Source organism: Giraffa tippelskirchi, chromosome 10 (assembly GCF_054371585.1).
Source record: "Giraffa tippelskirchi isolate mGirTip1 chromosome 10, T2T-mGirTip1v1.2.pri, whole genome shotgun sequence".
Classification (NCBI taxonomy): domain Eukaryota; kingdom Metazoa; phylum Chordata; class Mammalia; order Artiodactyla; family Giraffidae; genus Giraffa; species Giraffa tippelskirchi.
In genome coordinates, this window is record NC_137284.1 from 32,733,766 (window position 1) to 32,758,853 (window position 25,088).

The following is a 25,088-nucleotide window of genomic DNA, read 5'->3' on the forward strand; positions in this document are numbered from 1 at the left end:
GAGCCTACCCTTAAGGGCAGACAGAGATTTTTCCAGCTTTCTTTTTTTTTTTTTTTTAACTACTAAGTAATCTTGCTTGCCTTAAGCTATTAGCCTGACATGGGATTCCATTCCATGCCAGTTCAGCCCTAAGCATGAAAGGCAAATATACCCTTCCTTACTAGCCATCATTTTCAATATTGAGAGCAATGGTAGGGATACTTTGACCAGAGGTCTTTCCCCTCATCACAGTGGATTTGATGTCTGGGAAGGATGAGTAGAGACAAGCACTATAGGCACAGCTTCCAGAGGTATTTAGAACATACTATGACATGGAGAAATTAGGCTGCTGTATTTAGCAAACCTAGACAGAACTGACTATCAGAGGAACAAGGGAGATAAGGGCAGGTTCTCTTACAGACTTTAGACCAAGGGCAACTGTCTTTGTTGTTAAGGTAAACTAGATGTCCAAGGAGAAAATATATACATCCTACAGAAGTACTCGTCACAGACTTGTCAAACACTGATTCTCAGAATAGTTTTATTACCCCAGCTGGACATTACCCTCTCTACCCTGTTTCCAGTCCACTGATGCTGGCAAGGCCTCCAGGCTATATGTAGCAGCAGACCACTAGCATGTGAGAATTAAGGCCAACGGATTGTTTCTGCTGGACCAGGGGAGGTTTCACAGATTAACTGCTCATTGTGGGTAGTTTTGTTTTCTTGCTTGTTTTTGTTTCAGGATTTCTCTCACTCAATCCCCCTTCATCTTGTTTCTCAATTGGAATTGTCGGAGACAGGAACTGTCTAGAGCAGATGGGATTCAAGATTAACAGAAATGATAGAAATTCTGTGTTCTTATTGAAGTATGAAGGTTAAGGGAAGTTAAAACATAAACTAATAAGTTGCAAGGATTTTGGGGGGATATATAGCAAATAACATATTTACTATGGGATTTCTGAAGGTAAAGACCTTAGAAATACTGCAGGGCTTAGAGGGGCTTCTGAACCATCAGAGAGAAGCCCATGACATTGCAGTGCTTATTCCAAAGACTGTACAACACTGAGACCTTAGAAAATGTGCATATATTCCATGATATCTAAGTAAAGAAAAAAACAAAGAACTACTTTTTTCCCTTGCTTCCTCTATTTTGATTTTGCCAGATAACTAAAGATTTACATAGAAACAAAAAGGAAACATCACCTTTGCTTGGGAATGTCTATTAATGTAGGAGCTATGCCATCTTACTAAATTTTGGGGGGTAGAGTTTGGTGTTGCTCTACATTTATTGTTGAATTACTAAATTTTGGAATAATGAACACACGAGGAACTAGGGATATTTCAGTTATTCAATGTTAAAGTGTGCAGAGGTATGCCTATTTTAGGTAACATGACCCTTGATGAGCAGCTGCTGAAGACACAGCCCAGGCTGGCCAGAACTGAGAGGGCTTCTAGAAAAAATAAGGGAAATAATCAAGGAGAAAATTTGAAGCTTAAATTATCGCATAGGTGAGGGGTAAGATGAATTTTATATCTATATTACTTTTTTGATTATTAAAGGGGGCCAAGGATAGTTCATGCTAGAAAGCATTATAATATTGAACCTTTTTAGGCAAGCTAGAGAATACAGCAAGACATAATTTAAAAAGTAGATTTAGAAGGGACTGTGAAGCTTTAGCTTAATTTTCAACATGGCTTTGAAGTTAATTATTGTCTAGACTCATTAAGGCATTTCTGAGCTCTTTGGTAAAACTCTCTGTCACACTATCAAGGAAAGGTGAGGACAATGGCTAGACCTTAATGATAGGCATGTGGATACAGGGACAGTGTTTCCTCCAAATTCTGACAGTATCCACATCTGATCCATCACAGAAGTGACTGCTGCATTGAACTGTTAACAGACTAAGCCACAGAGGCAGAAGAGAGGTAGTAGGCTTTGCCCTCAGTCTGTGTACTGCCTCTTTGCTCCTTCACTCCTCAGTCTTCTCCAGGAAGGGAGAAGTTGCTAACATGATACAGAACAGTCCAGCATATTGACTTGGAGTCACTGGGTCAATGTATTTTAAAAGGTCACATATCAGCCTATGGCTGACTTTAGCTCTGTTCTATTGCCTGTACTTATTGAGTACCTAAGTTGATAAGTGGATCGAAGACTGCTTTTCCCTCAGTATATAAGACTAAGGGTGCTGGTCATTGCATTGGGTTCCTAACCAAATAAGTCAAAGATAGTCAGACCCAGTCTTCTTTTCTTTAAGAGAAGATGAGAGGTTCTACTTAGATCTTAGATCCTAAGTCACATGTTTCCATCCAGCTTAGCCAGAATTTTACAGGAAGGCATTGGGAACTAATCTAATTAATTATCATATAGGACTCTTTTTTACCCATTTAGCTGCTTTTCAATGTATTCCCAGCTCCTTTTAGGGATATGTTTCAGGGAGATCAACTGGTTGGGCAATATTACTCCATCCTTGTCAAATACTAGCAATACTCCTAATATACTATAGGCTGCTTAGCTCTTCATACATTTATTTTCTACAGTCTAAATTCTGTGCTTTACTTAATGTCAGAAATATTTTTCCAACTAAATAAAAGACAGTGTACAAAAGGATTGCTTATAAATATGCATGTAAATAGTTATGCTAATAACCCACTGTTTTACATTCAGTACATCTATGTCTACTAATACAGGTAGCTTTCTTACTTTCCTGCTTGCTTGTTCAATCTGGATTAAAATTAGAGTTTTAAAATAAAATTTAAATAGCTTTATTTCCACAAAAAAAACAAAAACAAAAAAAACCCCCCAAACTTTAACAGTATTTCTCAAAATTCCCTTAGAAATATCTCTGCTGAGAGAGATTGATGCTCACATAACACTGGGTCTGATTACACAGGCAAAATCAACTCATGAAACAGAAAGTTGTCTAAAACAGTAGCAGCAACAGAAAACATAATTATTCAACAATAAGGTAAAGCCAATTCATTTTAATAAACTATGTCTTAGTTTACTTATTGCTGATTAATATTGATTAGACAGAAGAGATAAGGAATCAGGCTTTGTAATTAAACATCTTGGGTTTGAATCTCACTTTTTCATTCACTAGCTGCATGTCCTTGGACAAATTATTTACATCACTTTGAGCTTCACTTTCCTCATCAGTAGAAAAACATGAAATAACAACAAATGAACTACCTCATTGGTTTAATGTGAAAATTATTATTGTGCATAATGCTACAATGTATGTTCAATAAATGTATACTTTTAAAAATATAACCCCCCTACACTTTCTTTTTTGTGGTTACAGATAAGATACCTTAACTCTCTACCTTGGTTCCCAGGAGTGGGTCTGTCCTAGTTTAAGAAACATGAATCTAGGCGATGAGAGCTGCTTCTGGAAGATGTATTCTCTCTTCCAGCCCCTAGCTTCTCATGGATGGAAACAATGATACACTCTATATTTGCTTCAAAGAATGATGCAGACACGTATTTTCCCAAGGGACATGGCTAACCCTAGGGAAATGGATTCACAGTTTGCTTTCAGTCTAATTCCTTCTTTCTCTGGACTGCTCATTTTTGTTTCTCTTTTAAAAAGTTTTCCAAATTTGTCCATGCCTTTCAGCTATTTCTGCTGTCCAAGACACAAAGACGGATTCAAATACAGCAGTGACAGCTGGAGAGTTTCATATTTTCCTTTGGGAGATCCCATTGGTCGGCGGAACTGAAAAGGAAGGCATTTTTAGTCATTCCCTAAAGTGCTTCTCTACCATCTTTATGGCTAGTTTGTTTGTCCACACTGTTCTAGCAGAGGTCTGTTAACACAATGATAGCAAAACATCTGGGGGAGATATTTAGATATAAGGAGTTGCAGGAGTAGCTTTTGTTGTTATTAATGAAAGCAGCTCACCATTTGGCACAATGTCCTATGCCTTCTGAGGGCTGTATAAAGTAATGCCTGATTGCCTGAGACATACTTCATCCCCGGAATTCACTGCCAAATAAAATAAATAAGCAACACTAACCATAGAGATTAGAGGGAAAGATAATTGTTCTTCCTTGTCAAATAAATGAGGAGATGACTGTGAACCAGAGAGGAGGACCAGAGAGGTAGATGTTTTATTCTCCCATGGTGTTGTTTCATCGTTATTTTATCTACATGACAATGGATGAAAAGAAAGACTAAGTCACAACACGGTAATAACAACCAGCTGAAGTGTTCCCATCCTCACAAGCCAGAGACAGGCAGTTTCTTTTCAGTACTTCTGACTTCAATTCCAACTCAAGTTCCCCTCACTGGATGCATTCACTTCACTGTGAGGAAGAACAATACATCAGCTTCCTGTTATGGGGCATACCAAGAAAGGCTGAATGAATTTTACAAATAAATCAAGCATACACACACACATACTAAGGATAGTTCATCTCAGGCTGAGAATAACAGAAATTAATTTTATCAGTCTAATAACAACAATAATGACTATCCTCTATTAACTATTTATTGTGCGTCATTCACCATGCTAAGAAATAACATGCATCATCTGATTTAATTTCTCAGAACAGTTTTCTGAACTAAGTGCTATTATTTCCACGAGGATTAGAGAATTTACCTGTGATCACAAAGCTCAGTGACCATCTCCATAAGTCCATTCAAAACAACATGTTTCATGTCACTTACTCCTTTGATTACCTTTGATGGGGCAGATTTTGAGAAGTAAATATGTCACAGTTTATTTAAAACACAATCAAAAGAATGTCCCTAAATTGTGAACGCTTCTTGAATGTCTGTGTTGTACCACCCTGAACTAATTACAAAGGCTCAGGAGACCATGAATGGGTAAGAAACTGAACTCACACATATAGCTTTGTGTTACATTGCATTTCGTTATTTATTTATATTCTTCTCCCTCCCACACATATGCACACAACTTAACATTAAGCTGCTAAACCAAGGACCTAGTTATATTCATCTCCATATGTCTGTATTTTTCTTGCTTACTGTAAGATCATATAAGATGTTTTAAAAATTTATAAAAGGGAAAGTAGAGGAGATATGAGAGATAAAATATGTCTTTGTGAACATATACAGTGCTAGCAGAATTTTAGATTTATGTATCATATCACATTTATATTGTCATTTTGAAGAAAGTAGTTATAACGATAAGAGAACAAAGACTCTGCAAAGTTATGAAATTGTAGTTCACTTAATACATCATAAAACTGAGATGGGAATCTGCTTTTGGCAACTGCATAATCCATTCTTTTTCTACAAGATAATGTTGAGCATTAAGTTTTTACCACTATTAGTCTTTCATAATTATGGTTAACTTAGGTCCAACTCTGCTGATGAATTAGCAGATAACTTCTAACCCAGGACTGGGTGACTGGAGACTGTTCATTGAGAAAGAAAATAGAGAAAGAGAAACAATGTTCAGGTATATTAGGTTTTGGCATGTTGAGTTTGAGGCAACTATGTACTATGCAAAAGGAGATTTTCCACGGAGCTGAAAATATGAGCTCAACATTCAGGAGGTAAATGTATGCCAGAGATGGAGATTTGGGGAATGGTCTATAAAGCTGGCAGCTAAAGCCATGATAGTCAAAGAGGTTCCTAAAGGAGATATGTAGACTGAGAAGAGTGCTAAAAGGTCGTTTCATGAAATTGAGTGGAGGGAAAAAAGCCTAAAAAGAGGATTTTGATAAAGGTCACCTAAAGAAGACAGGAACCAAGATAAAACTATAGTAGAGGGGAAGAAAAGAAAGAGTTTCAAAAAGGAGAAAGTGGAATATATTAAATTGAGGTATGTTCACTGGATATATCAGCTAGGAGTTTTGCTTTATCAACCACTTGATAATTTTGAAGTTTTAGGGTTATTTAAGAATAGCTAAAGGATGTTTGAGTTGAGAGAATGTTAAAAGTACATCAATAAAACAAACCCCAGGATGCACTTTTAAGCAATATGAATGGAGTATAATTGATATAATGGAAAAGAGTCATTCTCCAGCCTCTAACTCTGACTTGTTATGCTTTCATGTATTTATTATTATTTAATACATGATATGTGTGTTTATCATCTGCCTGCTTATAGTAGAATACAAACTCATAAAAGAAGTCACTTTATTTCATTACTACTACCTCCTCAGTGTTTAGAATAAGTGAAAGTTGCTCAGTCATGTCCAACTCTTTGCGACCTCGTGAACTGTAGCCCTCCAGGATCCTCTGTCCATGGAATTCTCCAGGCAAGAATTCTGGAATAGGTAGCCATTCCCTTCTCCAGGGCTCTTCCTGATCCAGGGAGCTTGCCAAATACATTCCACCTCCTGTATTTGTAAATCAAGTTTTATTGGGACACAATTCCTGTCCATATTATCTGCAGCCACTTTGGCTACAGTTGCCTGAGTTGAGTCAATGTGACAGAGATTTTCAAAATAAGAATATTTACTATTGAACCCTTAATGGAAAAAAGTTTGCTAATACCTGTTTTGTGTTGTTTTTGACCACACCACACAGCATGTGGGATCTTACAGCTTGAACACACAGCTCCGGCATTGGAAGTATAGATCCTAAACACTGTATTGCCAGGGAAGTCCTTGCTAGCCCCTGTTCTAGAACAATACTTACACATAGTAGATGTTCAGTAAATATAACCAATAATCAAATGAACTCATTCATAAATTAAAGGCATTTTTCATACAGTTGGCTGAGTTAACCTTTCTGAGGTGATAATAATATATAAAGGACAGACGTGGACACTAATTGAGATATATGTAATTGGCAAATGGACATATCAAAAACCAAATATGTTCATTCCCTCTCCATTCTCTCTGAGAAGCTGTCTGTGAAGATGATTTCACTGCCTTCTGATGGGCTCCTCCAAGACGGCCTTCAGTCACTCTGGTTGGAAGTATGAACAATGTGAAGCCAATGAAATAATATTAATTCATCCACCAAAGATGCCCTGGATGTTATGAGACCTAATCTGCACAGTCATGACAAACAAGATAGCAACTGAGGAAAATCACAAGTCCCCAACTTGCAGGTCATCCCAGTCTTTAATGTCATTATCATTACTAACATTATTTCTGTTGTAGCAAAAGGGGAAGTGGACAAGACACATAGGCATTTGAGACTGAAGGCCTAGGACTTCACCTTTTTAATCATTCCAGAAGGGTTCTTCATTATTCATAGCTTTCCCTACAGAATAGTGCATTGTTCAAAGCAGCTGTCAAGACCATTCAGCTTCTTAATTTTTTTTCTGTATTTTTTGCTAGTTATTTTTTCCTTATGGCTGAGTATCCAATGTGGAAGTTTTATTTTTTAAGCCACTTAGATTTTAAAAAAATACTAGTACTGCAAGCTATTCTAAGCTTTTGTTCTTCAATACACACACTCTCAACCAAGGGTGATATTTTCAATTTTATTTTGAAAAGGGACTTGAACATTAAATTGAAGCCTTTGGAATTGGCAGGTGTTAAGCAGGAGAAAGGAGAAAAGAAAGATATTTCAATTTTCAAAAGGATTTTAACAATTTAGAAAAGAATAGAATAGAGAGTATAAGAATAGACAAAAGTTAGAAAAATACTGCTATTAAAAATAGAAATGTTCAACTCTTTATCTCTTAGGTCCAAAATACCCCTATATTGTCTGATGAAACCTTAAATCACATCATTAATTCCATAATTCCTATCTTCCCTGGATACCAAGATCTGCATTAATCTGTTAAGCACATATAGAATGAGATACTGAATTGTATGACACAGTGTGTGAAGCTCTATGGGTACCTCAGAGAACGGAATGCTTATGCCTGACTTCAGGTCTACTGTCTATCAGCAAACACTGACCAAGAAACATATACATGCAGGTTATTAATACCCTGAAACCAGAGCACCAAATATTCTTATAAAGAAAGAAGACCGAATGGGAACATCATGTGTAAAAACATCATGGGATGGATATCAGAAAAGATTTCATTCATCCATTTGCTTGACAGATATTTATCCACCATGTGTTAGATAATGCAGAAAGGGTCAGGGAGACCATACTGTCCCCTTGAACAAAGTGCACCATGATGTATATTTCTTAGGAATGTGTAATAGCTAAGACTATTTTTAAAGTTTCACTTTTTCCAGTTATAATAAATGTATTTTAATCAAATTTAAATGAGATGTTTAAAAGGAATGGTTTGCCAACAAGTTCTAAAGATGATATATTTTATTCACTTCTGCCACACCTAAAGCTTGAAATCTTTGAAATATGTGATTTTAAAAATCAGAAGTAATTTTGATCTTTCTCCTTATTTGTTTCTAAATAGTGAAATAAGATTGGTATCAGGGTGCTATTTTTAAACACTTTTCTGAAAATAAAATATTTAGGATGCAAATAGTGCTTGTTCACAGTAAATAAGAGCAAATTATATACAAAATAACTATTTAAAAAATTAGCAATGGCTTTTAAAGTTTAGAGATATCTTGATGTGCTATCAGGTTTGATCAAATGGCCATGAGATTTACCGAACTAGTAAACATTAACTCACTGTGAACTGGCAGGGTTATTTTCATACTTGTGTTTATTATTGCATGGTTTTTAACTTGTTTACATCAAGTGCAGATATTAGGAAATTGGCTTTCACCTTGTTTTTGGAAAGAATTTTAACTCTCTGAGTCACAGTTTTTTGATCTCTAAGATGACTATAATAGCACCAACCTCCTTAAAGAGTAGTTAAGAAAATTACCTGAATTAGTTCATATAAAATAGATAGGGCATTTTAATACTTATTTAGTACAAATTCAAGGAAACTCAAAATGGATTAAAGACCTAAATGTAAGACCAGAAACTACAAAACTCCTAGAGGAAAGCATAGTCGTAGAACACTCTTCGACATAAATCACAGCAAGATCCTCTACGGCCCACCTCACAGAGTAATAGAAATAAAAATAAACAATTGGGACCTAATTAAACTTAAAAGCTTTTGCACAATGAAGGAAACTACAAGCAACGTGAAAAGACACCCATCAGAATGGGGGAAAATAATAGCAAATGAAATAATTGACAAAGAATTAATCTCCAAAATATACAAGCAGCTCAATACCAGAATAAATGAACAACCCAATCAAAAAGTGGATGAAAGACCTAAACAGACATTTCTCCAAAGAAGACATAACAGATCGTGAATAAACACATGAAAAGATGCTCAACGTCACTCATTATTAGAGAAATGCAAATAAAAACGAGTTATCATCTCACATCAGTCAGAATGGCCATCATCAAAAAGTCTACAAACAATAAATGCTGGAGAGGGTGCAGAGAAAAGGAAACCCTCTTACACTATTCATGGGGATGCAAACTGGTACAGCCACTATGAAGAACTGTGCTGAGATTCCTTAAGAAACTGGGACTAGAACTGCTATATGACCCAGCAATTCTATTGCTGGGCATATACTCTGAGGAAACCAGAATTGAGACACACATGTACCCCACCCAGTGTTCATTGCAGCAGTATTTACAATACCTAGAACACGGAAGCAACCTAGATGTTCACTGGCAGAAGAATGAATAAAGAAGTTGTGGTACATATAGGACTCGGAGACCCCACAGAGATTGAGACAGAACAGTGTTTGAGTGTCTCCTGCGGAGGTACAGGTCAGCAGTGGACTCCTGCAGGGGCAGGGGCTCTGGGTGCAGCAGACCTAGGTGTGGCATAAGCCCTCCTAGAGGAGGTCGCCATTAACCCCACCATAGAGCTGCCAGAATGTACACAGAACTGGAGAAACAGACTCTTGGAGGGCACAAACAGAACCTTGTGCACACCAGGACCCAGAAGAAAGGAGCAGTGACCCCTCAAGAGACTAACCCAGACATGCCCATGAGTGTCCAGGAGTCTCTGGTGGAGGTGTGGGTTGACGGTGGCCTGCTGCAGGGTTGGGGTCACTGAGTGCAGCAGTGCATGCATGGGACATTATGAAGGAGGTCATCATTATCTTCATTACCTCCACCATAGTTTGGCCAAAGGTCAAATAACAGGGAGGGAACATAGACCCACCTTTCAACAGAAAACTGGATTAAAGATTTACTAAGCACGGCCCCAACCTTCAGAACAAGACCCAGTTTCCCCCTCAGAAAGTCTCTCCCATCAGGGAGCTTCCATAAGCCTCTTATCTTTCTCTATCAGAAGGCAGACAGACTGAAAACCAAAACCACAGAAAACTAACCAATCTGATCACAGGGACCACAGCCTTGTCTAACTCAATGAAACTATAAGCCATGCTGTAGGGCCACCCAAGACGGACGGGTCATGGTGGAGAGTTCTGACAAAACATGGTCCACGGGAGAAAGGAATGGCAAACCACTTCAGTATTCTTGCCTTGAGAACCCCATGAACAGTATGAAAAAGCAAAAAGACAGGACCCTGAAAGATGAACTCCCCAGGTCAGTAGGTGTCCACTATGCTACTGGAGATCAGTGGAGAAATAATTCCACAAAGAATGAAGAGATGGAGCCAAAGCAAAAACAAAACCAGTTGTGCATGTGACTGGTGATGGAAGTAAAGTACGATGCTGTACAGAGCAATGTTGCATAGGAACCTGGAATGTTAGGTCCATGAATCAAGGCAAATTGGAAGTGGTCAAACAGGAGATGGCAAGAGGGAACATAAACATTTTAGCAATCAGCGAACTAAAATGGACTGAAATGGGTGACTTTAACTCAGATGACCATTATATCTACTACTGTGTGCAAGAATCCCTTACAAGAAATGGAGTAGCCATCATAGTCAACAACAGAGGCCAAAATGCAGTACTTGGATGCAATCCACAAAACGACAAAATGATCTCTGTTTGTTTCCAAGGCAAACCATTCAATATCACAGTAAACCAAGTCTATGCCCTGACCCGTAATGCTGCAGAAGCTGAAGCTGAATGGTTCTATGGTTCAATGGTTCTTGAAGAACTACAAGACCTTCTAGAACTAACACTCAAAAATGATGTCCCTTTAATTATAGGGGACTGGAATGCAAAAGTAGAAAGTCAAGAAACACCTGGCGTAACAGGCAAATTTTGCCTTGGAGTACAGAATGAAGCAGGGCAAAGGCTAACAGCATTTTGCCAAGAGAACGCACTGGTTATAGCAAACACCCTCTTCCAACAACACAAGAGAAGACTCTACACATGGACATCACCAGATGGTCAATACCGAAATCAGATTGATTATATTCTTTGCAGCCAAAGATGGAGAAGCTCTATATAGTCAGCAAAAAAAAAAAAAAGACCAGGAGCTGACTGTGGCTCAGATCATGAATTCCTTATTGCCAAATTCAGACTTAAATTGAAGAAACCAGGGAAAACCACTAGACCATTCAGGTATGACCTGAATCAAATCCCTTATGATTACACAGTGGAAATAACAAATAGATTCAAGGGCTTAGATCTGATAGACAGAATGACTGAAGAACTATGGACAGAGGTTTGTGACATTGTACAGGAGGCAGTCATCAAGACCATCCCCAGGAAAAAGAAAGTCAAAATGGTTGTCTGAGGAGGGCTTACAAATAGCTATGAAAAGAAGAGGAGCAAAAGGCAAAGGAGAAAAGGAAAGATATACCCATTTGAATGCAGAGTCCCAAAAAATAGCAAGGAGATATAAGAAATCCTTCCTAGGTGATCAGTACAAAGAAATAGAGGAAAACAATAGAATGGAAAAGACTAGAGATCTCCTCAAGAAAACTAGAGATATCAAGGGAACTTGTCATGCAAAGATGGGCACAATAAAGCACAGAAATGGTATAGACCTAACAGAAGCAGAAGCTGTTAAGAAGAGGTGGCAAGAATACACAGAAGAACTATATAAAAAAAGACCTTCATGACCCAGATAACTACAATGGTGTCATCACTCACCTAGAGCCAGACATTCTGGAATGCAAAGTTAACTGGGTCTTAAGAAGCATCACTACGAACAAAGCTAGTGGAGGTGATGGAATTCCAGTTGAGCTATTTCAAACCTTAAAAGATGATGCTGTGAAAGTGCTACACTCAGTATGCCAGAAAATTGGGAAAACTCAGCAGTGGCCACAGGAATGGAAAAGTTCAGCTTTCATTCCAATCCCAAACAAAAGCAATGCCAAAGAATGCTCAAACTACCACACAATAGCACTCATCTCACACGCTAGTAATGCTCAAAATTCTCCAAGCCAGGCATCAACAGTATGTGAACCGTGAATGTCCAGATGTTCGAGTTGGTTTAGAAAAGGCAGAGGAACCAGAGATCAAATTCCAACATCCCTTGGATCATCAAAAAAGCAAGAGAGTTCCAGAAAAACATCTTCTTCTGCTTGATTGACTATACCAAAGCCTTTGGCTGTGTGGATCCCAACAAACTTTGGAAAATTCATAAAGAGATCAGAATACAAGACCAACTGACCTGCCTCCTGAGAAATCTGTATGCAGGTTAGGAAGCGCACAGTTAGAATTGCACATGGAACAACGGACTGGTTCCAAATCGGGAAAGGAGTACGTCAAGGCTGTATATTGTCACCCTGCTTATTTAACTTATATGCGGAGTACATCATGCTAAATGCTGGGCTGGATGAAGCACAAGCTGGAATCAAGATTGCTGGGAGAAATATCAATAACCTTAGATACACAGATGACATCACACTTATGGCAGAAAGCAAAGAACTAAAGAGCCTCTTGATGAAAGTGAAAGAGGAGAGTGAAAAAGTTGGCTTGAAACTCAACATTCAGAAAGCTAAGTTCATGGCATCTGGTCCCACCACTTCATGGCAAACACATGGAGAAACAATGGAAACAGTGAGAGACTTTATTTTTTTGGTCTCCAAAATCACTGCAGATGGTGACTGCAGCCATGAAATTAAAAGATGCTTGCTCCTTGGAAGAAAAGACATGATCAACTTAGACAGCATATTAAAAAGCAGAGATATTATTTTCTTAACAAATGTCTGTCTATCCAAAGCTACAGTTTTTCCAGTAGTCATGTACGGATATGAGAGTTGGACTATAAAGAAAGCTGAGAGCCAAAGAATTGATGCTTTTGAACTGTGGTGTTGGAGAAGACTCTTGAGAGTCCTTTGAACAGCAAGAAAATCCTACCAGTCCACCCTAAAGGAAATCAGTCCTGAGTATTCATTGGAAGGACTGATGCTGAAGATGATAGTCCAGTACTTTGGCCACCTGATGGGAAGAACTGACTCATTTGAAAAGACCCTGATGCTAGGCAAGATTGAAGGTGGGAAGAGAAGGGGATGACAGAGGATGAGCTGGTTGGATGGCATTCCTGACTCAATGGACATGAGTTTGAGTAAACTCTGGGAGTTGGTGATGGACAGGGAGGCTTGGAATGCTGCAGTCTATGGGGTCACAAAGAGTCGGACACAACTGAGTGATTGAACTGAACTGTACATATGCACAATGCAATATTACACAGCTATATAAAGGAACACATTTGGGTCAGTTCTAATGAGGTGATAAACCTGGAGCCTATTATACAGACTGATGTAAGTCAGAAAGAGAAAGACAAATACTGCATATTAACGCATATATATGAAATTTAGAAAGATGGTACCAATGATTCTACATGTATGTAAAGAGCAGACTATTGGATTCAGAGCAAGAAGGCAAGAGTGAGATGATTTAAGAGAATAGCATTGACAGATATACATTACCATATGTAAAATCGATGACCAGTGCTAGTTCAATCCATGAAGCAGGTTACCCACAGCCCACGCTCTGGGACAACCCAGAGGAATAGGGTGGAGAGGGAGGTGGGAGGGGTGTTCAGGATGGGGGGAACACATGTATAACTGTGGGTATTGAATCACCATGCTGATTCATGTTGTTGCATTACAAAAACCATCACAATACTGCAAAGTAATTATCCTCCAGTTAAAATAAATTAATTTTAAAAAAGAAAATTACCCGAATTAGTTCATGTAAAATAGATAGGGCATTTTTAACATTTATTTCATACTATTTCAAGATATTGTGGAAAAATCACTGTATATTACCTAGAGAGAACTTGTTGGTAATTTCAATTTTAGAATTCTACATACGGTCCTACATGTATCACTAAACTTACCAGATTCAGTTTTTATTTTTAATGTTGAAAATACCTACAAGAGAGGTTGTTCTTGATGTTTGAATTTGTGAACATAATAATTGAAAAAAAAAAAAAGGAATGCTCATTTTAAATGGGGTCAGGAAGCCATGGAGGGAGACCCTTCATGTACCACTCACTACTTAGACCCCAGGAGTGGGAAGGAAGACTTTTTCCTTGCCCAGTAACAGCCCAGCCAATGAGAAGTTGCCATCACCCTGGACTCTTCAAGATGGCCCTTCCTACTTCCTTTTTTTGCTCTATAAAGCAAGTCCTTCTCTCTGTTCTTTAGGCTTGTCTATGGTTTTCATAGTTTGTGTGTCCTGAATTGCAATTCTCTGCTTTTCCAAATAAATTTATTTTGCTGGTAAAATAAAGTAACTGGCTTTTACATTTTTAGATCAACATGACATGGTAGCTAAAAAGGGACCCAAAGGAGACAAATCCTCAAGAAACTAAGAACCTCCAGAACAATGTATAGTATCAAGTTGAACCGTCTCTGCTCTTCACTTCTGAGAGTCATCTTTTTCCTTTCGGTTCAATAAACCTTTTCTTGTATCTAAGCTTCCCCTTTTTAGTTGAGCTCTCCAACATTTTTTTTTTTTTTTGTCTTGATGGCATTGTCCTTCCTGGTGAGAACTTTGCCATCTTCTGAATCTCTAGTTTTGAGTTAATGGGATTTCACTCTGCTAAATTCTCTTAAGAGATTCCTCCTTATGGCATTCTGGCTTGTTAATATGTTTAAAATCAATGATCTTTCCTCATGCCCATTTTTAACTAATTGAACCAACTCAATCAAAAATCATTTAGAATTCCAATGACATTTATGGGGTACTTTCAATCTCCCAAAACTTGCTTTACTTATGACCAATTTAGAGGACTGATGCTCTAAAATGAAACAAACTGAATGGGATGCCTATTTCAATTGGTATCTTAAGGTTTCCAAAAGTATTCAGGACTCTACAATTGCCTCTTTCCAAAATACCATTTATAACTAGACCCAGGCAAATAAGTGGTTGAAGATGAGTTTAAAAAAAGCATTATGGGCTTCTTCATGCCTTTCACCCTCTTCTCTAACATCCTCTTCTACAGCACCTCTTTGTACCCCCCACTTCTATATTCCAAATACCTCACTGAACTTCTCCTTACTTCTTCCTTTTTCATTCCTGAGAAAGACTGCCCTTGTAAAATCAGACCCTTTGAGGATCTTGGTGCTAAGCCCTGAATTTCTCTGTACTCTGAACTAAAGCCAAACTATGAACCATGGTCAAAGATTTTCCTAGAGTTACTAAAGACCATCATAAATATGCTGAGGAATTTAGTCTTCCAGCCTTACCAACCAGCTTTTTCAGATATATAGCAGCCATTTCACTTGCTTATTGGTGAAGGCCAAGTTCAACAATGGACGAAATCAGATAATTGGGATGATCCTGAAAAATACCATGGGCTGCAAATAGGAAAACAACACCTTGAGCTGTTTTATATATATATACTTAGCTGAAATGAGATTCAAGCTTGTACCCAAAGGGTCTGTGAGCCCATGCAGGATTTTATAGGTGGTTCCAAATTATTTTTAAGAAAATCCTTATCTTCTCATGAATGTTGAGTCTACTTGGGTAGGCTTTAACTCTATGTTTATTATTGGGTTGAACCACATCTTTCTCTTCTAGTTAAAAGGACCAGGAAGGAATGGGAAACCATGTCCACTCTAGCTCTAGATAATTTAGCAAATCAGCTTGCCCATACCCTAGACGATTTGATAAAACGAATTTCAGTACAGTTCAGTCACTTAGTCATGTCTGACTCTTTGTGACCCCATGGACTGAAGCACGCCAGGCTTCCCTGTCCATCATCAACTCCTGAAGCATGCTCAAACTCATGTCCAGTGAGTCGGTGATGCCATCCAACCATCTCATCCTCTGTCATCCCCTTTTCCTCCTGCCTACAATCTTTCCCTGCATCAGGATCTTTTCAAATGAGTCAGTTCTTCACATCAGGTGGTCAGAGTAATGGAGTTTCATCTTCAGCATCAGTTCTTCCAATAAATACTCAGGACTGATTTCTTTAGGATCGACTGGTTGGATCTCCTTGCAGTCCAAGGGACTCTCAAGAGTCTTTCCAATACCACAGTTCAAAAGCATCAATTCTTCGGCACTCAGCTTTTTTTATGGTCCAACTCTCACATCCATACGTGACTACTGGAAAAATCATGGCTTTGACTAGACAGACCTCTGTTGGCAAAGTGATGTCTCTGCTTTTTAATATGCTGTCTAGGTTGGTCATAGATTTTCTTCCAAGGAGCAAGCATCTTTTAAATTCATGGCTGCAATCACCATCTGCAGTGATTTTGGAGCCCAAAAAGTAGTCTCTCACTGTTTCCATTGTTTCCCCATTTATTTGCCATAAGGTGATGGGATCGGATGTCATGATCTTAGTTTTCTGAATGTTGAGTTTCAAGCCAACTTTTTCACTCTCCTCTTTCACTTTCAACAAAAGGCTTTCTAGTTCTTCTTCACTTTCTGCCATAAGGGTGGTGTCATCTGCATATCTCAGGTTATTGCTATTTCTCCCAGCAATCTTGATTCCAGCTTGTGTTTCATCCAGCCCAGCATTTAGCATGATGGACTCTGCATACAAGTTAAATAAGCAGGGTGACAATATATAGCCGTGGCATACTCCTTTCCCGTTTTGGAACCAGTCCATTGTTCCATGTACAGTTCTAATTGATGCTTCTTGAACTACATACTGGTTTCTCAGGAAGCAGATCAGGTCATCTGGTATTCCCATCTCTCAGAATTTTCCACAGTTTATTGTGATCCACACAGTCAAAGGCTTTGGCATAGTCAATAAAGCAGAAATAGATGTTTTTCTGGAACTCTCTTGCTTTATTAATGATCCAAGGGATGTTGGCAATTTGATCTCTGGTTCCTCTGCCTTTTCTAAATCCAGCTTGAACATCTGGTTCATGGTTCACATACTGTTGAAGCCTGGCTTGGAGAATTTTGAGCATTACTTTGCAAGTGTGTGAGATGAGTGCAATTGTGCGGTAGTTCAAGCATTCTTTGGCACTGCCTTTCTTTGGGATTGGAATAAAAACTGACCTTTTCCAGTCCTGTGGCCACTGCTGAGTTTTCCAAATTGCTGGCATATTGAATGCAGCACTTTCACAGCATGATCTTTTAGGATTCGAAATAGCTCAACCGGAATTCCATCACTTCCACTAGCTTTGTTTCTTAGTGATGCTTCCTAAGGCCCACTTGACTTCTCATTCCAGGATATCTGGCTCTAGGTGAGTGACCATCCCATTGTGGTTATCTGGGTCATGAATATCTTTTTTGTATAGTTCTTCTGTGTATTCTTGCCGCCTCTTCTTAATATCTTCTGCTTCTGTTAGGTCCATAGAGTTTCTGTCCTTTATTGTGCCCATCTTTGCATGAAATATTCCCTTGGTTTCTCTAATTTTCTTGATAAAAGGAAGATCACTGAAATTCTTAATTTTAAGCTCCAACCACCTGAGGCCCCTAAACAATACAAAACCCCTCCTTGTATTGTCATTTTTGCAAAAGCCATGGCATTGAAAGAAAGATTGTTATAAGCTTTAGTTCTGTAGGCAACTTCAGCTATCTAATTAGCCTTCCCCCAAATCCTGCTAACTCCCAGTTATGGGATTCTGAGGAGCTGGAATGCTTTTCCCAGTTGTTCTTCTCAACCAGCTTGGAGAAATATTAATTACTCTCCAGATTGGGAATGACTCTGTCCTTATAGACACTAGAGCTACACACTTAGTGTTCAACCTCACTGTTCAACCTCACTGTTACTAAACAGCCAGTGCCTGGAAGTAGTAAAACAGTTCAAATAGTGGGAGTCTCTAATAATAACCTCAACAAATTCCTATCTCTAAACCTATTCTCTTTCTTTAGGCTAAGAGATACTCATCCTTTTCTCCTTGGTTCCTCCACCCCATTCATTTATTGGGCTGAGATTTCTTACAGAAATATCATGCTGGAATGTTTCTCCCCAAAGGGGAAAAAAGTTCTAGAATTTGATGGAGCAATTGAAATGCCCAATAAAGGAATCAAATGACTTCAGGAAAATTAATTTGTTTCTTCTGTGATAACATTTGGGTTAATTTCAAGGATGCTAAACATTTGTCCCTACTGGGTCAGTTTCAAGGCATCAGGGCCATAACAGAGGATTATAAAGCTCAGGGGGCTTCCCCTTCCCTCCGCTCATCTCTGCATTAATCCTATTTTGCCTGTGAGGAGAACACCTTATAACTTGCTTCTTTGTTCCCATTTTTAGGCCTTTTCTTGGGGAGACAGAATACACCAGTTAAAGCATAAAATTTTAATTTAAAATATTCTAAGTGACAAGAAAAGAAAATGTTTAGCCTTGAAGGGACATAAAATCTTAAAATAAATAGCAGTTTTCTCACTCAGGTGTGATATTTTGGACACCTGATTTCAGAACAATGGCTACATGTAGATTCAAATAGGTTTTGTGGCATTCTGAACTTCTCCAAATCCAAAATTCAGCATCAGTTCGAAATTTTCTTAAACCTGTATGTGGGGCAAGAAGTAATAGTTCGAAACCTGTATGGAAATACCAATTGGTTCAGGATTGAGAAAGAAGTACGACAGAGCTGTCTGCTGTCACCCTGTTTATTTAACATATATGCTGAATGATGAGAAATTCCAGGCTGGATAATTATAAGCTGGAATCAAGATAGGCAGGAGAAATACTAACAACCTCAGATATGTGGATGATATCACTCCAGTGGCAGAAAGCAAAGAGGATCTAAAGAGCCTCTTGATGAGGGTGAAGAAGGAGAGTGAAAGAGCTGGCTTAAAACTGAATATTAAAAAAACTAAGATCATGGCAGCTGGCTCCATTACTGCATAGCAAATAGAAGAGGAAATGACAGAAGTAGTGACAGATTTCCTCTTCTTTGGTTCTAAAGTCTCTGTGCATGGTGACTGCAGCCATGAAATCAGTAAATGATTGCTTCTCGGCAGGAAAGCTATGACAAACCTAGACAGTGTGTTGAAAAGCAGAGACATTACTCTGCTGACAAAGGTCCATATAGTCAAGGCTATGGTCATCCCATCTGTCACTTACAGTTGTGTGAGTTGGATTGTAAATAAGGCAGAATGCCAAAGAACTGATGCCTTCGAACTGCAGTGCTGGACAAGACTCTTGAGAGTCCCTTGGACAGCAAGGAGATCAAACCAGTCAATCTTAAGGGAAATCAACCCTGGATACTCACTGGAAAGACTGATGCTCAAGCTGCAGCTCCAGTATCCTGGTCACCTGATGCAAACAGACTACATTGGAAAAGTCCCTGATGCTGGGAAAGATTGAGTGCAAAAGGAGAAGAGGGCTTCAGAGGATGCTATGGCTGGATGCCATCTCCAATGCAATGGACATGAACTTGGGCAAACTTTAGGAGATAGGAAAGGAAGGGAGGCCTGGAGTGCTGCAGTCCGTGAGGTCACCAAGAGTTGGACATGACTGGGAGACTGAACAACATGATTTTTCTTAGTCCAGCTGGCTACTGCCAACATTAGATTTCAAATATCCCTCTTATGACCCAATTGTTTGTTTTAGTAAAACCAATAGACCTGACCCTATCATTTGGGAAGATCAGGATGACATAGCTATTCAAACCCTAATGGAACACTAGATAAATTTTTCTGCCCTTAATATCTCAACTGTCAACTTTCCTTTTTTCTTTCTCTATATTTGAAAAAGAAGAAAATGTCCTTGGTGTAGTTCCCCAAAAGCATAGGGACACCATTGACCCATAGAGTATTATAGCCAACAGCTAGACCCTATAACACAAAGATAACCTCCTTTCTTCCAAGTCATTCTTTCTACTGTCCTTTTAGCCAAGATCTTGGAAGAAAGTCATGGGATTCCTTCTAACCATCTTTGTACCTCATGCAGTTGAAGCTCTGCTGAATCCCATCATTTCAACACCTTTCAGCTAGTCATCTACAAATCACCTCCTGACCCCTTGATGACTTATAGGAAATTCCTCTAAATAATGTTGATTTTATTATTATTTACTGATTGTTCTTATTTAAAAGATACATGTAAAGAAAAAAGGTCAGTATTATGCTGGGTATGCTACTGCAAATCCTTTCAAAGTCAATGAGGCAATATCCATGCTCTCAGCTACCTCAGCTCAATAGGACACTCTTAACAAGGCCTACATTAATAAAGGGCAAAAATGCAAATATCTCTACTGACAACAGGAATCCTTGGAGTAGCTCAAGACTTTGGAATATTATGGAAACAGTGAGGCTTCCTCACTTCCTGTGGAAAACACGTACAGGAATTATTAGATTCTATACAGCTGCTGTGGCCATTATCAAGTTCCCTGGAAATTCCCAACTTGATTCCCTATAAGCTAAAGGAAACCATCCTGCTAATATTTCTGCCAAATGTTACTCTCAAGGAGCCAACAATTCAACCTCTGTTTTGACCCAAAAGGATGTTCCCCCAAATGATAATTTAGAACTAGAAATGTCCAGCCATTGGCCTCAGAAAAGGGAAAACAAAATTGGAAATTTCATAACTATTGGTTTAGTAAAAGGAACTCTGGCTTGGGCTAAATAACAATCCAGTTTTCCCAAAGATTCTAAAATTTTCATCATGGCCTACTGCATATTCATTAAACCACTGGTCTTCAATACTGGTGTGTAGATGTTACCAAGGTCACAAAGAGTGCCCAGTTTGCCCTACCTTCCTGAAGTACAGTTCAGAAATGGGCCATGTGAGGTTTGGCTGATGGATTTTATAGAGCTACCCTCATCTCATTCATATAAATATGACTTGTTAAAGAAAGGATTTATATATTTTCTCAGTAGATTGAAGCTTTTCCTCATAGACAGGCTACTACTATTACTGTGCTAACCCTTGTGCTATTACTGTCTGCACTTGGAAATCTCCCTTAAACTTCATCGTGACTGGGAGATTCACTTCACCAGTCAAGTGATTCCACAAGTCTGTGCTGTTTGGCTGGTTTTCAGCACTTTCACTGTGCTTACCATCTTCAATCCTCAGGGATAATTGAAAGTACTAATGGTGTTATTAAATTTCTATTGGCAAAACTGTAGAAAACTTTCAAATACCCTGTCCAAAGGACTGACATTAGTCCTTCTAAATCTCAGGCATACCCCTTTTGGAACTCATAAGTTCCCCAATTTTGAGATAATCACAGGATGCCTGATATACTTAGTTCTTCCCTCCTTTGATTCACATATGATAAAAGAAGATACATTTCAATATCATACAGGTGTAATTGTTTCTGTTGAAAATAAGCATGTTTCAGTAGGGCAGTCTTTTCACTGTGCCTTTCTGTAAGATGAAGACCTTAAACATCATTCCTTAACCTCATTGGAAAGGCCCTTATCAGGTACAGTTAAGTAACCCTTGTGCTATAATACTTCAAGGAATAGACTCTTGGATTCATGTATCACATCTAAGAGAACAATAAGCCCTGGGTGGACCCACACACGATCTGGCAACATGAAAGAAAGATTTCTAGGAATTGAAGAAGACAGCTCCCAACAAATAGCTTTCCCAAGATGCCCAAACCAGGTTTGCATACCTTTTTCTTGCTGTTATCTCCACCCTCTTTCTTGGGCTGGCCAATCTATTGAAAAAGGGGAAAATTTTTCTGATTGTTGGAGTTGTTGCCAAAAAGTCAGTCTGTTCATGATGTCAGAAATCCCTTAGTCTTCTCTTTAACCCCAAATGATAACCCTCAAGACTATGGATGTTGCCGATATGATTAGGTTGATATAAAGAGGTTGTTCTCACATGTTGTTGCACATTTGCAAATCATTACCTGAAAATTTATGGTCCTTTGACCTCTTTAGCTGGTTAGCTTCAGGTTTGCCTCCTGCTTTTTTTGTTATTACAAAAACCAGGGTCATTATTCTGCTAAATAATGGGACAACTGGGAGGCTTGTGCATGTTGGCTTTTAAATCTTTGCAGAAGTAGTATACTAAAAAGAATGATAATCTCTAATGCTTATCTCTGGTGGAAAATGCCTGAGAGTTCTCCCCCCTACCCTTTCATGTTATGCAAATATGCCCTTCCTGGTTCCAATCTGTGCACTTTCCCTCCAACGTAGGGATGTGGGACATGACAACCAGAAAAGGTCCTTTCTGACATCAAAGGATTAAACCATTAAATATGACAAATCAGACTCTTGGTCAGCAGCACTTCTGAGGAAAAAATCTTGATCAAAAGGGAAAACTGTAAAAATAAAGAAACTTCATTTAAAATAGAGTCTGGAAGCCCTGAAGGGGAAGCTCTCATGCACCACCATTTAGATCCCAGTAATAGGAAGGAAGAATTTCTCCTTGCTCAGCAAAGTCCAGCCAATGAGAAACTGTTGTCATCCTGGACTCTGAAACAGCCCTTCACAACTGCCTTTTTTCTTTTTTAAAAGCAAGCCCCTCTCCTATGTTCTCCAGACTTGACTATGGTTTGCTTTAGTTTGATTGTTCTGAATTGCAATTCTCTACTCTTCTCACTCTTCCCAAATTAACTTTTTTTTTCATGTAAAATAACTGTCTATTTGTGTATGTGTGTGTATGTGTTTATTTTAAGGTAGACAAACTAAATCATGGATGTGAATTAGCATACTCATTGGCCCATTCTTGTACTGAATTAATATTTTTTTAAAAATTAGTCAAATTTATGGAAAAATATCAAGCAAACATATCTAAAGAAGGACATAGCAAAGGGGAGAAAATTATTGCTATAAATATAGTAGAAAAGGTTGATAATTTTGATATACAAAAAGATCTTAGAAATCAATTTAGAAACTCACCAAGATTCCCTTAGAAAAATGGGCAAAGAATCCAATAAGGTAATTGTCAAGAAAAAAATTAAATACCAAATAAATACATGAAAAAGGTCAGTCTTTTTAATTTAAAAAATGAGCTTTTTTTTTCACTTATTACAGAGTGCTTTCCATGATGTGGTGGCTCTCTCATATAGGGCTGCTGGAACCTCCTGTTATTATAACCTAATGAGACCTCTAATTACTGTAACCTTTATAGAGAGCAGGTTGTCAATGTGTACCTAGATCTTTAACAATGGTCACAGATTTGCTCCTACTAATTCATGGATAGGATATAACCAGAAATGCTGCATAATTGTTATGCATGAAGTTGTTCAAGCATATCTTAATTGAAATAGTAAAAAAAAAAAGAAAAAAAAATAGTGTATAACAAGCACAGAATTTAAGAACAAAGAATATTTAGTGAAAAAAAATGCAACAAATGTTATGTGAAAACAGCAATTTGAGTCATGTCTGGTATGTATGTGTTACTGATTCCACAACTGGGTTATTAATGAGCTAGACCTATTAAGGCTCAATTTGAAAGGTCTTTCACTTTCCCCAGACACTGCATTCAATTTGCTACGTCACTTCTTTTTTCACACTAGCTGGGTGGTATCTTTGGCATATCACATAGCTGTCCAGTGATTAGAATATTCTTTTTTTCAGGAATTACGAAGTTTAGTTCATAAGGGCTGCATTGGGAGAAATATTGCAATGCCTTCAACTCATGAAATCCATTCAAGACATCCTCTTCTGTTTTTCATTACAATGTTATGAAATTGTTTGGTATGTAGCTTGGAAATACCTGATCAATGGGCTAGAGAGTCTGCATAAATTTGGTTACCTCTTAGAGGTGACATAGCAAACACTTCTCATAATATGTAGGTGTTTATCACTTATTCTGAGCTGTGTTGATGAATCTAGCTCCTCTCTTTAGGATATGAGAGCAGTGAACACTTGTGGTACTCAGCTATAGCGCATTTCTTAAAAATAAGGAAAAATGCTTTCCAACAAGCTTTTAATTTTGGAATTGCAGATGAAGTGAAGTGAAACCCACTCAGTCGTGTCCGACTCTTTGTGACCCCATGGACTATACAGTCCATGGAATTCTCCAGGTCAGAACACTGATGTAGGTAGCCTTTCCCTTCTACAGGGGAATCTTCCCAACCCAGGGATCAAACCCAGGTCTCCTGCATTGCAGGTGATTCTTTACCAACTTTACCAGCTGAGTCACAAGGGAAGCCCCTTGCAGATAACTGCAGATAATTTCTGCTTTATTTTTTGTTATTGCATCTTTCAAGTTTTCTAGTCATCTGGTCTTTATAAGGACAAAATAAGAACTACTAAGTAATTCAATTTTGTTGGTACCAAAGTATATTATTCATATCATGTAAAGCATAGTATAATCTTCTTAAAGAAAATAATCACTTGTATTTTTAATAAAAAATTTGAGAACTTAATAAAATTGTATTTTTTTATTTAGATAAAGGTCTAGACAAGTAAATAGACTAATCAATACTAATCATTGAGAGGGAAAAAGAAAATTAGACTTGGGGTAGAATTTCATTCATATAAATAATAATGTGATATAACCATAACTTTATTACCACTACTGCTTCTACTTGATAGAACTGCCCCATAACTGCTCACTGTGGGATTAGTTTTCAAGTTTTATCCCATGATATCTCTGAAAATATGAACTTCTTATTTCAGACAGAGGCTTAGAAATGTAGTGTATTTTTTACCATGTTTACTCAACTAGATAGCTGGAACAACTTTGGTATTCAAACTCTGCTTGAAATAACTAAAGATCATGTAACTTACCACTGCCTCAAACTCGAAAAAAATTTTATTAGGAGAAAAATGGAGCATGATACCATCATCATATTCAAAATGCCCTCTCTTGACAAGGTGAAAAAGCACCATGGATAAATGGGTCTGGATAATCAAAGTACATTAGATTATTGTTATCTGGCATTTTAGATAAAGAAGATGGTTAATGTAAGCAAGGACATATAACATGTATAAGATATATATATATAGATAGATAGATAATGTAGTATAGCAGCATAACATGTTCCGGTGTAGAACTTATTTTGTTTTGTAAAGGGTGATTTAATTATTACAGCTTGCAAAGTCCACCTTTTAT

The 25,088-nt window shown here is 38.0% G+C and overlaps 1 long non-coding RNA gene across 1 annotated transcript in view; it reads right to left on the reverse strand.

Moving 5' to 3' along the window:
• Nucleotides 1–25,088, reverse strand: part of LOC145524754 (uncharacterized) — a 464,757-nt gene that overhangs the window by 283,895 nt on the left and 155,774 nt on the right. The window contains exon 3 of the long non-coding RNA XR_014067803.1: nucleotides 21,691–21,735. This is a non-coding gene — a long non-coding RNA (uncharacterized LOC145524754). The remainder of the gene's footprint in view (nucleotides 1–21,690; nucleotides 21,736–25,088) is intronic.